Consider the following 11,278-nt stretch of genomic DNA (forward strand, 5'->3'; position numbering starts at 1 on the left):
TGTGGGAAACTCATCTAACAGATTTTTCACAAAAGATTTCAAATAAATTATTAATTATCACCTGCACTAGACTCTTTTATACACGTCATAAATTCTACCGCTATCCACGTGTATAAAAGGGTAAATGTCAAACGTATATTTTAAAACATACGTTGTATTTTGATCAAAGTGACCTGACGTCATTTCCAATTACTAGTATGTCGTCATATCTTTGTACTTCAAAGAAGTGAATGTACAGAGTACACTGCAACTTAACATTCTCTGGGAAGCCTTAACGTACGTGCACATCTGAAATAAGGAATTACAAAAACTTTTTGAAATGAATAATTGCATCCTTCTAATCAACACCCAAAGTAGAATGCGAAATGAAAAGGGGACTTTGCCTATCTTGACCTGTAAACATAGAAGTTATGTAAAACGTCGTTACTGAGGCCACAGATCAATGCTTAAAACACACTTTTTTTATAGGAGTGATGCTCATACACTGTACTGATCGCGTTGAAACGAATGGAGAAAGATATGATACAGGTTTGCTATTCAATATATATATATATATATATATATATATATATATATATATATATATATATATATATATATATATATATATATATATATATATATATATATAAAATGATTGATAGAAATCATTTAAATTACAAATTTAATATAATTCACATTTTATTGGTTAAAATCTCAAGTAAATGGGTTTATGTCGAAATATGTTTGACATTTACCAAGTATATCGTGTACTTATTAAGTCACACTCTCGATTCAAAGAAAGCAGCCGAACTTTTCAATTAAAAGAACATATCCTTTATTTATATGCAAAAATGGTTAAGATCTATTAAATGTATGCTCTTTTGGAAAAAATATTCCGAAACTCGGTTTTAAGGACATACGCAACATACATTACCTACTGATAATTTACCAAAGATATTCTAAATTTAAACTTATTATATCATTACATGTTCTTAGACAAAAAATCAGGATGCCTTACCAGGGGTATTGAAAAAGATATCGAATTTTGAAAATTTTGCATTATTCAAATAAAAATGTACAAAAAATATAAAACATGAATTCCAGATTTTTTTTTTTTATCAAAAATTGTTTAAGAAGAGGTGTACAAATCCATATATAGACATTAAAAATATTGCACACAGGTCCTTCATTCAGTGGAACTCTTCAACTTCTGGGAAACACCCAAAAATGTTCAAACTACGTTGCGTATGACCTTAAATACATGTATCCCTAGCCTGTATACAGAAAGACGGTAAAATTTAAATATAATCACCGTCAATAGAAACGCAACACCCTAATTTTAGGAAGAAAATTAAAAACAGTTTATAACTATGTACCAAAAAAGTTAGGACACCTTTTACTTTGCCAAATCAGTTATTTTACGTTGAATGAGTTTCATTCCATTACCGGAAGTTGCTTTTTAGCCCTCTTAACAGAATTCAAAATTTTCCATTTTTAATAAAATTTTAACAATATTTTGGGTTTCCAAGGTTTTAAAACTGTTTATCATAAGTATTTTACTAAAAGGTCGGGGGAAAATCCTTCTTTCTTTACCGGATGTAATGCCTATATTTGCTCAAAATGACTGATAGCAAGAAGGGGGGATGTTTTAAGAGTTATGTGTTACCTTCTAAAGTTTAATGATAACATTAAAAATGAATATATTTAGGCAAAAAGTAAATTTACAAAACATTAATGCTCCATTTAAACATTAAATGTTATTTTTAGACCTTAGAAAGAAACAAATACCCGGTAAATCTTCAAACATCCCCCCTTCCGACCATTTAATGAAAACGTGCTAGTCCTCCATATACAACAAATGCAGCCCGATTTCTACCATGTATTAAGTTTATTAATGTCTTAATCTGAGAGAAATTAATATTCTTGGGCATTATTAAATACATGTTTTTCAGATATTAGGGTCGAATTTTCTCTAACCTGGCGTAGTGTAGCAACATTTTGACTTTCGGTCAAGAAACTGTCATTTATGCTATTGAAACACATGAGCCTGATGAGTCGTTATATAGTGTACATTTGTATCTGTGGCTCTTTTTTTTTCTTTATTTTGAGAATTTCCAGGATTAGCAATGAAAATCAGTCATTTTGAGGAAATATAGGCATCACATCCGGTAAAAAAAAGAAGGATTTCTTCCCGGCCTTTTAGTACAATACTTATGATAAACAGTTTCAAAACCTTGGAAACCCAAAATAATGTTAAAATTTTATTAAAAATGGAAATTTTTGAATTCTGTTAAGAGGACTAAACAGCAACTTCCGGTAATGGAAAGAAAATCATTCAACCGTAAAAAAAACTGATTTGGCAAAGTAAAAGATGTCCTCACTTTTTTGGTACATAGTTATAACCTATATATAATTTTCAACCTAAAATTAGGGTGTTGCGTTTCTATTGACGGTGAGTATATATTCTCTCGATATTTATTGATCAATGGCACTGAGCAAAGGGTTAACATTAGAATTAATGGCTCCTTTAAAATTTCCAACCAATATTCTGTTTGATAATAATATGATTTTTTTCACTGGAAAAAATTACTTGAACATCCTTTTACAGCACATAAAATACGAGTACGTCATTGTGTACCAATATGACATACTGTAAAACGAGAACATTTGGTGCATACGTATTTTAGCGCAAACGCAAGTGGGAATGCATTGGCGCAAATAAATTTTAGCGCTTGCACTTGTCAGTAAAATATATAAATGTGATAATTTATTTTGTTTCTTTAATCCACACCCGTATTGACTTTTTGGTTAGTCAAGCACGGAAACACATTTATTTAGTACTCCCGTATATCAGTAAACATTCGTTAACTTTACCGCGTGCGTGTTGTTATCACATGGACCTGGACCTGTTAAATTTTATTTTACTTATCTATTTTCAATTAAAAGAAATTGAGTATTTACCCATTTAAATCATATAAAAACAATGCATGCATCGACAGAAAATTACTTAGATAAAACGGTAATTACCGTCTTCCTTGGAAGACGGTATAGTATAGTTGAAGTTTTTTACAGTCTTCGGACTATGCACTTCCTCTCTTTTGTGATTGGTAGAAATTGCATGATGAGAAAATTTTCAATTATTTCATTGGTTGAAATGCTGTTCAAGGCAAGGGAGATAACTTTCTGATGATCAATTTTTCGTACGACTTAACAATTTTGCAAGATTTCCAATCTTAAAAAAATGACAAAACGAACAACAAAATCAGCAGTAATTATTTCTTAATAACATGATATTTTTTATAGCAATAAATAAAAAGGTCTCTTTAATTTCATTATAAATAAAATTTGATAGTTATTGCATGCAGGCTTTACAATTTGTTATTATTCTTTTCCCCTTTCTTGTTTGAAGAGTGAATGGGAATCAGCCGAGGTTTGCCGAAAGCTCTCGGCCAGTCAAAGCACTCGGAATTCCTCGGATGACTCGTACCTCGCACATAACCTCGGACGTCAACGGTGAACTACCATCATGCTGATTCAGTCATGTGATTTTATTTGAATTTCTTTCAAATGTCATACATTAATTGAAATCAGATTTATTTTGTTGCACTCCAAACAATTAATTCTTGCTTTCAAAGCCTTCTAACATGACGTTGTAATCAAAACCAGGCCTCAGGATCATGAAACAAACTTAGACTTAAGTCAAATTTTCAATCACCTATAAAATATTTATTTATAATGGAATTTATTTCTAAATTTGCAGATGTGAACACCTCTGTGGAAGAATATTAAATATATTTTAATTTTGGTCTGCTTGATTTCTACAACATTTTATTATAAAATAAAGATTTTGGCTTAAGCTTAAGATGTTTCATGATCCCGGGGCCTGTTTACGATAAAGAATTGCACAAATTAAAAAACATTTTCGAAGAATGTTATGCAAAGCGAAATATGAATTGAGTGACAAGACAGTTTCCGGCAAAGAAATGTAAGGATCTGATGCGTATTCCTCCACTAATCACATCCGAGGTTTGAATGGAGCGTAGCGGAGTCAGCCGAGGATTGCCGATTGCAGTCAAAGTTTACGGAGATGACCGAGCGACAACCGTGGTAGGGCTAATGCCCGACAAAAGCTAATTTAAAATACAAAATCAATAAATTCAAAGGAATTATACGGCCTGTTAAGTATAGATCTGTTTACTGTTTAAAATTGTTGCTAAAGACGGTAAGCTTTTTTGAAAAGCTCTACTTGTCCTAATAAGGAATTGCCTGCAAGCTCAATCGCCATGCTTGATTGCATTGTTTACCTCGAGGCGATAGATGATTGACACGCTGAGAAGCCAAACCTTGAAGGTTCTAATGATAATAATCGGCTAACAACTACCGGGTTAACAATAGTTTAATTAAATTATAATTTGACAGAACTTTCTGTTTTCCCAATATGTGCAGTGCTCGTGTGTATATAAAATCCAATGACCCTTGGACATTACGTAATCACGCGTTCCGGTTTACATGTACTTATGTAAAAGCTTTGAACACACACAAAAAATGACATTTAGAAATCCTTAAGCGCACAATACATTTTAGCGCTCAGGAGCTCTTGCGCCAAAGACGCTAAAATTAGTAGTGCGCCAAATATTCTCGTTTTACAGTAGTGTCGACAAATTGCGATCAGTGAGTTAATTATAACCTGCTGTATGGGATTTAACTAGAAACAATCTTTATTTAATGTATGGATATGTTTTGTTGTTGTTTATGATGTCAAAACAGTATAAAGTTGCAAATCAGTTTATTTTCTGTTATTATGAGGAATATCTATTTTTGTGTGATTCCACCCTTTGTATTAGCCAAAAGCACCTTCAATTACAGTCATTTTAAACAATTTTTTTTTTATAAAATATAATGATTGATTGATTGTATGTTGTTTAACGTCTATCATGAGAATTTTTTACTCATATCGAAACGCAACAACTTGCCGAAAGAGAGCTACATTTACAGTTTGTCATTTACTCGGCACTCAGGGTCATTGACAAGTGGGGGATCTCTTTCGTGCCAGTACCTATTGCAACACTAGACCTCGGTTTATACGGTCTCGTCCGAAAGACCGGTCTCTATATCCCAAAGTGGGATTCGAACTCTCGACTCAAAGTCATAAACGCTATATGAACGCCGAAATTTGTGTGAAACAAAATGATTCATGATTTGAAACGCATGAAGTGTTGTGAAAAATTAATATTTTCCACGAAATTTTACTACAGACGTCGTTGTAATAACAAAACAAATAATCAATATCTGGCAATTAAGAATTCAGTCTTTTCATGAATATTGATGAAGGAAGTGTGTAAACAGTTGGCCTATATATAGACACGCATGTCCACGGGAAATCACAGACAACCAGGTATGTTGCATTTTGACAACAATTTTAAAAAAAGACTAAAAACGATCTCGTTGCCAGCAACGACAGGTATTCCGTCCGATTGCGGAAAAAAAAAAACGTAAAATCGAGCTAAAAAAGTAAAAAAAAAAATGGACACAAGGGGGATTGAACCCAAGTCGCCAGCATGAAAATCCAACGCGCTAAATATTACGCTTTTTGGACCTCTGCTCTACATGTACATCTATACCTCTGCAAAAGTTCTGCTGCCTTAGAATTATGAAAGGCGTATCACTATTTAAAATTTCACTCTAAACGCAACGAGTTAATCATCCCTCCTTTTTTTTTGGAATGTAAATACGTTCTATTAAATAGGTGTCATAGCTTCAATGAAATTAAAAAAGAACGTAAACGTTCTTAAAGCCTAAAGTTCGAGGTTTATAGAGTATATTTAATAGCCATTCTCTGTAACCACTTAAACTTCGTTGCCACGCATGGTCACTGATTTTGATGAAACTTTACATATGCTTAGTACTTGACACCAGAAACAAATATCAAACAAAATTTCGTTGCTATGTGTCTCGGCAACAGCCGGTAAAGTTTGAAAAATCGAGATTTTCAGCCACTTTAATTCTTGACTGTGTCTTAAAAAATAGAAAAAGCAAACAAACCATTCTCACAAAAACATGACACCTTGATGTCACTTATACTGTAAAGAAACTGTTTAGAATATATCTCTAAGTAAGAGGTAACCAAGGGTACATTTGGAATACATTTAAAATGCTGAAATATGCTGAAAAACACTCCGAATTCACTAATGGTAGGTGTTACATGCTCAAACTCAATCAACGACTTAAGAAAAACAAAGAAAATGTTTGACCTTAAGTATATAAGTGTCAGCAATATTTTTCTATAAATAACTTTAATGGTTGCAATTGTAACACAGTGTAACCATGCAAAACCAGTAACTAAGATTGGGTTAATGCTAAGGTCTTGAGGAAAAACATGAAAATTCAAGACTGGCAAATATGCATCCTTAGGACCTTGCAACACCAAAACCATAAGAAAAATTGGGTATAATTGCTACTTTGCAGTGTTACCATGGAAACAAAGTGCCAGTGCTTCAAAGTTTTGTGAACTTAATATCAATATGAAACCCTGTGTGCCAACTTCGTGCATCCACTCAGAGATTGGATGATAGTCAAAATTAAAAGTCAAGTTAGCTGTTAATAATTATCAATTATAAAAATTTGGGAATCTATATTTAAGGGTACGTATCCAAGGAAAGAAAATATTTTTCAGGTTTTTAAGCATATATTTTCTGCTTATTTCCATAGCAACGCTCTTTTTAAAGAATCCAATCTGAATTTTTTTTTAAAAAGAAAAATTGGAGCACACCAACATCTTTAAAAATTGATCATTAGTTATGAGGAAATGTGCTTTTTTAAAACATAGGATCAGATTTAAACATACAGAGAGTTACTTTGAAGGTTCTCTGTGGTATAAAAACCTTGGCAACCATTGCCAACCAAAATGAAATATCATATTTTGTTCTTGGTATATGTTTCAAGGCTCTTTTTTCTATCATTTAGTCACATTTCATACTATGATTCCTTTTTATTTTTACGTTTATGACTTTAATTCAATGAATATTTTTGTTTTACTTTTGAATACTTTGTTACCATAGTAAAGTATGTATTAATTGATTTACCAAACATGTTTATCATGCATTTGAGAATCTGACCTCCAACTTTTGGAAACTGTCATTGCGAATTGTTTTCTTTCCCGCAAATGTTAACTATGGGGCTCTAAACATGTTTAAAAATGCCATTTTTCGAACTTTAAGACATGTTGCCATGGTAACATAGCAACCAATTTTTGCCTGATTTTAGATAAGGGTATCAATGACTTTTATCATAGAGAGTTTGGAGAAATTCTGTGACTATGCGTGCCACAGCTCCTATATAAAATTTCAAGTCAATTTCATTACAAAGAATGGCTCTTAACACATTTTACAAATACCATATAGTATATAAGCAACAAACACTAAAGCAGTGAAATGGCTATGAATTGTTAACCTTTTTAAATTTCCTGTTTATCTCAAAAGTAACTACCAATTAGTTAAAGTTTTATATTTACATTTGCCAATTCATGTCATATCCCAATTTTCATTGGGATATGACATGAAGTCGGTACGTGATCAAATCTATTATAACGCCCTTCGGGCGTTTTAGAATTTGATCACGCGACCGACTTCATGTCATATCCCAATAAAACTCTTAAATGAAAAGGTTGAAATGTTTCGCCGAAAAACATAGTTCGTCCCACGACGGTCAAAGAATCGGATACCATTTATGATCAATAATTTGAATCAAATCATTGAGAAAAAAATGTTAATATAAACTCCATTAAGCGATCTTTTACAAAATGGTTTTCTTATTTTTGTCTCTTCAATTAAGATTGATATGACACAAGTGTACATGGTATACTTACTATATTCATTGATTTTTTTCATGAAAAACTATTAATATGATGTAAGATCTGTTTTCCGAGTGCAAATCCAAAGTGCAAACGCAAATCTATCGAATTTCATTTGCACATTTAGTCTTTTCTTTTTCTACTTTGAGAACCTGAGCCAAAACCAATAATAGAAGACGTTAGTTTGACACAGAATTGCAACGTAACTATGATGTGACAATCCAAGTATTCCTTTACATTTCATTTGTCTTTATGTTACTTTCATTCAAGCAAACGCCCGGCTGCCTCCGTAAACCCCTAGTGCGAAATGCCGGAGTTGACAGAGACAGCTGACATTTTGGACACGCCTGAGATTTTTAAATGATAACATCTAGAGATTAGATTTACCAATATTAGAACAAATTATATATTTAGCTTTTTAAGAAGGGCCTCTATTAACATTCCAAAAAGAAATGAAAAATATTGCAAAACAAGAAAGTTCGAAATTACATTTTCTTAATCGCTTGTCGTAAAGAACGGAAGTATTGACAACGAACGAAAGGTCGCATCCTAGATAGTATTTATCACGATCTATAATCCCTGAAAGTTTCACATTGATATCATTTACCGTTCTTAAGATTATCCGCAAACAAAATGTCATTTTAAAATCAGAAAATGGTCTATTGGTCTATGTTTCAAAAAATCGCTCAGATAGATCAAGTTCATGTTACGACACATCTTTTCTGTAAATATCATTCAATTCCATCCAGTAGTCATTGAGGAATCGCGTGCACAAAATTTTGGGAAATAAAAAATAATAAAAAGAATTATAGCTAGAAACGATCTCGTTGCGAGCAACAAGAGGTCTTCCGTCAGATTCCGAAAAAAGAAAAATCCAGTAAAATCGAGCTGAAAATTGCTTAAAAGATCTTTGGACACACTGGTAACTGAAACAGCTAGGTCACCAGTGTGAAAATTCAACACGCTATCTATTACGCAATTTGAACCCCTACTCTAAATTTACTTTTATGTACATGTAATTCTGCAATAGTTCATCTGTCTTAGAATTATGAAAGGAGAGTCACTATTCATAATTTCGCACCAAATGCCACGAGTAAATCTTTATGCCTTCTCTTCTGAATGTTCTATAAAAATAAGTGTGATAGCTTCAATGAAATAATAAAAGAACGTTCTTATCGCCTAAATTTCGAGATTTAGAAAGTATATTTAGCACATTCTACACATTAAATATCGTATCTATGTAAGTAAAACTAAGCAGTGAAACGACTTTGAATTTTTAACTTTTGTATATTTTCTGTTTATCCCCAAAATGGACTCTCCCGATTAGTTACACTTTAGTGAAAGGGTTGGAATGTTTCGGCAAAAAAACATGCCTTGCACTATGACAGTCAATTTATGTTCAATGACTTGCATCAGATCTATGAGAAAAAAAGTGTATAAAAACTTCTTTAAACTCTCCTTTAAAAAAAGTATTCTTATCTATATATTTCCTGTTAGTTTAATATGACACAATTAAGTGTGTATAGAAAAAACATTGATTACGTTTTAAACTCTCTGTATAAATTGTTTCTTATAAAAAAAATTACTTATAACTATGTTTTAAATCTGTTTTCCGTGGTGCACAAAAAGGTTTTAGATATCACATTTCATTTGAACATGTAGTCTTTTCTTTTTATACTTTGATGATACGCCACAAACAATTATGGTAGAAGGCTTAAAAAGACCTTGGATAAACACTTTAGTTTAACACAGAACTGCAACGTAACTACTTCGTGAAAATCAACGTATTCATATACATTTCATTTATCCTTATATTTCTTTTGTTCAAGCAAACGCTCAGATGCTTCTTTAATCCCCTACTCGCGAAATGTCGGAGTTGACAGAGACAACCGCCATCTTGGCCCCGCTTCAGATTTTTAAATGTTAATATCTAGAGAGTAGATGCATCAACATTCAAACAAATCATATAGTAAGCATCAATAAACGGGACTCTATTAAGATTCCAAAAATAAATGAAAAATATTGAAAAACAAAAAAGTTAGAAAATATGAATTTTTTTAATTCGCACCTCCTTACGACAGGAAGTACTGACGACGAACAAAAAGTTGCGTCCAGGTTAGTACCTATCACGATCTATATCTTTTACCGTTTTTGAGTTTAATCGTGGACAAAATTTTAATTTCAGAAAATGGTCTGAACTTGGCACCAGAAGGAATTTCCAAAAAATCGCTCGGATAGATCAAATTCATGTTACAACACATCTTCACTGATAATTTCATGTAATTCCATCCAGTAGTCTTCGAGAAATCGCGCACACAAAATTCGAAAGTCAAAAAAATAATAAAAAGAATAATAACTAGATGCGATCTCGTTGCAAGCAACGAGTAGGTCTTCCGTCCGATATCTGATAGAATAAGTCCTGTGTTGGGATAAATCCACTGATAGGATAAAAAATGTCAAAAAGGCACAAGAATTCTTCAAAATATGTTTAGAAACAAAAAAATATAGGATCTGTCAATTCCAATCGCGACCGTATGTGCTCAAAACTACTTTCAACTCTACATCACGCATGCAGTAATCATCCCTGAAAGTTTCGATGAAAAATACTCATTTTTAGACAACTTCCGGTTTGAACGAACCGTACTTCCGGTGGAAATATTAAGATGCTACGTATTCTTTAAATCTCTATAAAAACAATTACAATCATTAGAAAATAGAAAAAAATCTCTATACATATATTTAAATTACATGTACTTCCGGTTTACAACGGAAGTGTCGACGGAAAAAATGAACAAATTAAAAGTATGCATATTGTTGGGAACATTATTTTGACCATCTTTTGTTCAATATTGTTAATCAAAATATTCACGCTTTTCGAAATATAAGGCGTCATAGATTTACCATTCTAGCCCCCTGTGACCCTTTATTACGTAACATATGATCAAATTTTTAGTATATATTGTTGCAAATCGTTCAGTTAAAAATATTTTCTTCAGTAATGTATCACAAAATATTGATCATTAAAGAGTTAAGGACGACAGACTTTTGGCCCCTCTATGCCCCTAATTTAAAGGGCTAACCCCATTTTCTTGATATGAAATGAAAGATCTTACTATATTGCACATTTTTTATTATATATGTTTTAACAGAATATTAACCAGTAAAAAGATATAAAAGAAAACGTATCAATTTTTGCGAGATGCGTATGAGCCAATTTTTTAGCCCTGGTGAGCGTCGATGCATTTTTACCTGGAAAGCTCTATATGTAAAATGTCACATCTACTATTCTTCTTCTACCTTCACTGAAAATCGCAAGTCGATATTTTTAGTCGTTTAGGAGGAGATCTCAGGACAAGCGGACCCTCTAAAAATCAGAAAATCGTCCATATCTCACGGCCGGAAGTGACGTCATCAACGACGAAAATTTCCGACAAGGATCAGATAAAT

Source organism: Saccostrea cucullata, unplaced genomic scaffold (genome assembly GCF_032062105.1).
Source record: "Saccostrea cucullata isolate Sc308-1 unplaced genomic scaffold, CSIRO_AGI_Scuc_v1 ctg1317, whole genome shotgun sequence".
Classification (NCBI taxonomy): domain Eukaryota; kingdom Metazoa; phylum Mollusca; class Bivalvia; order Ostreida; family Ostreidae; genus Saccostrea; species Saccostrea cuccullata.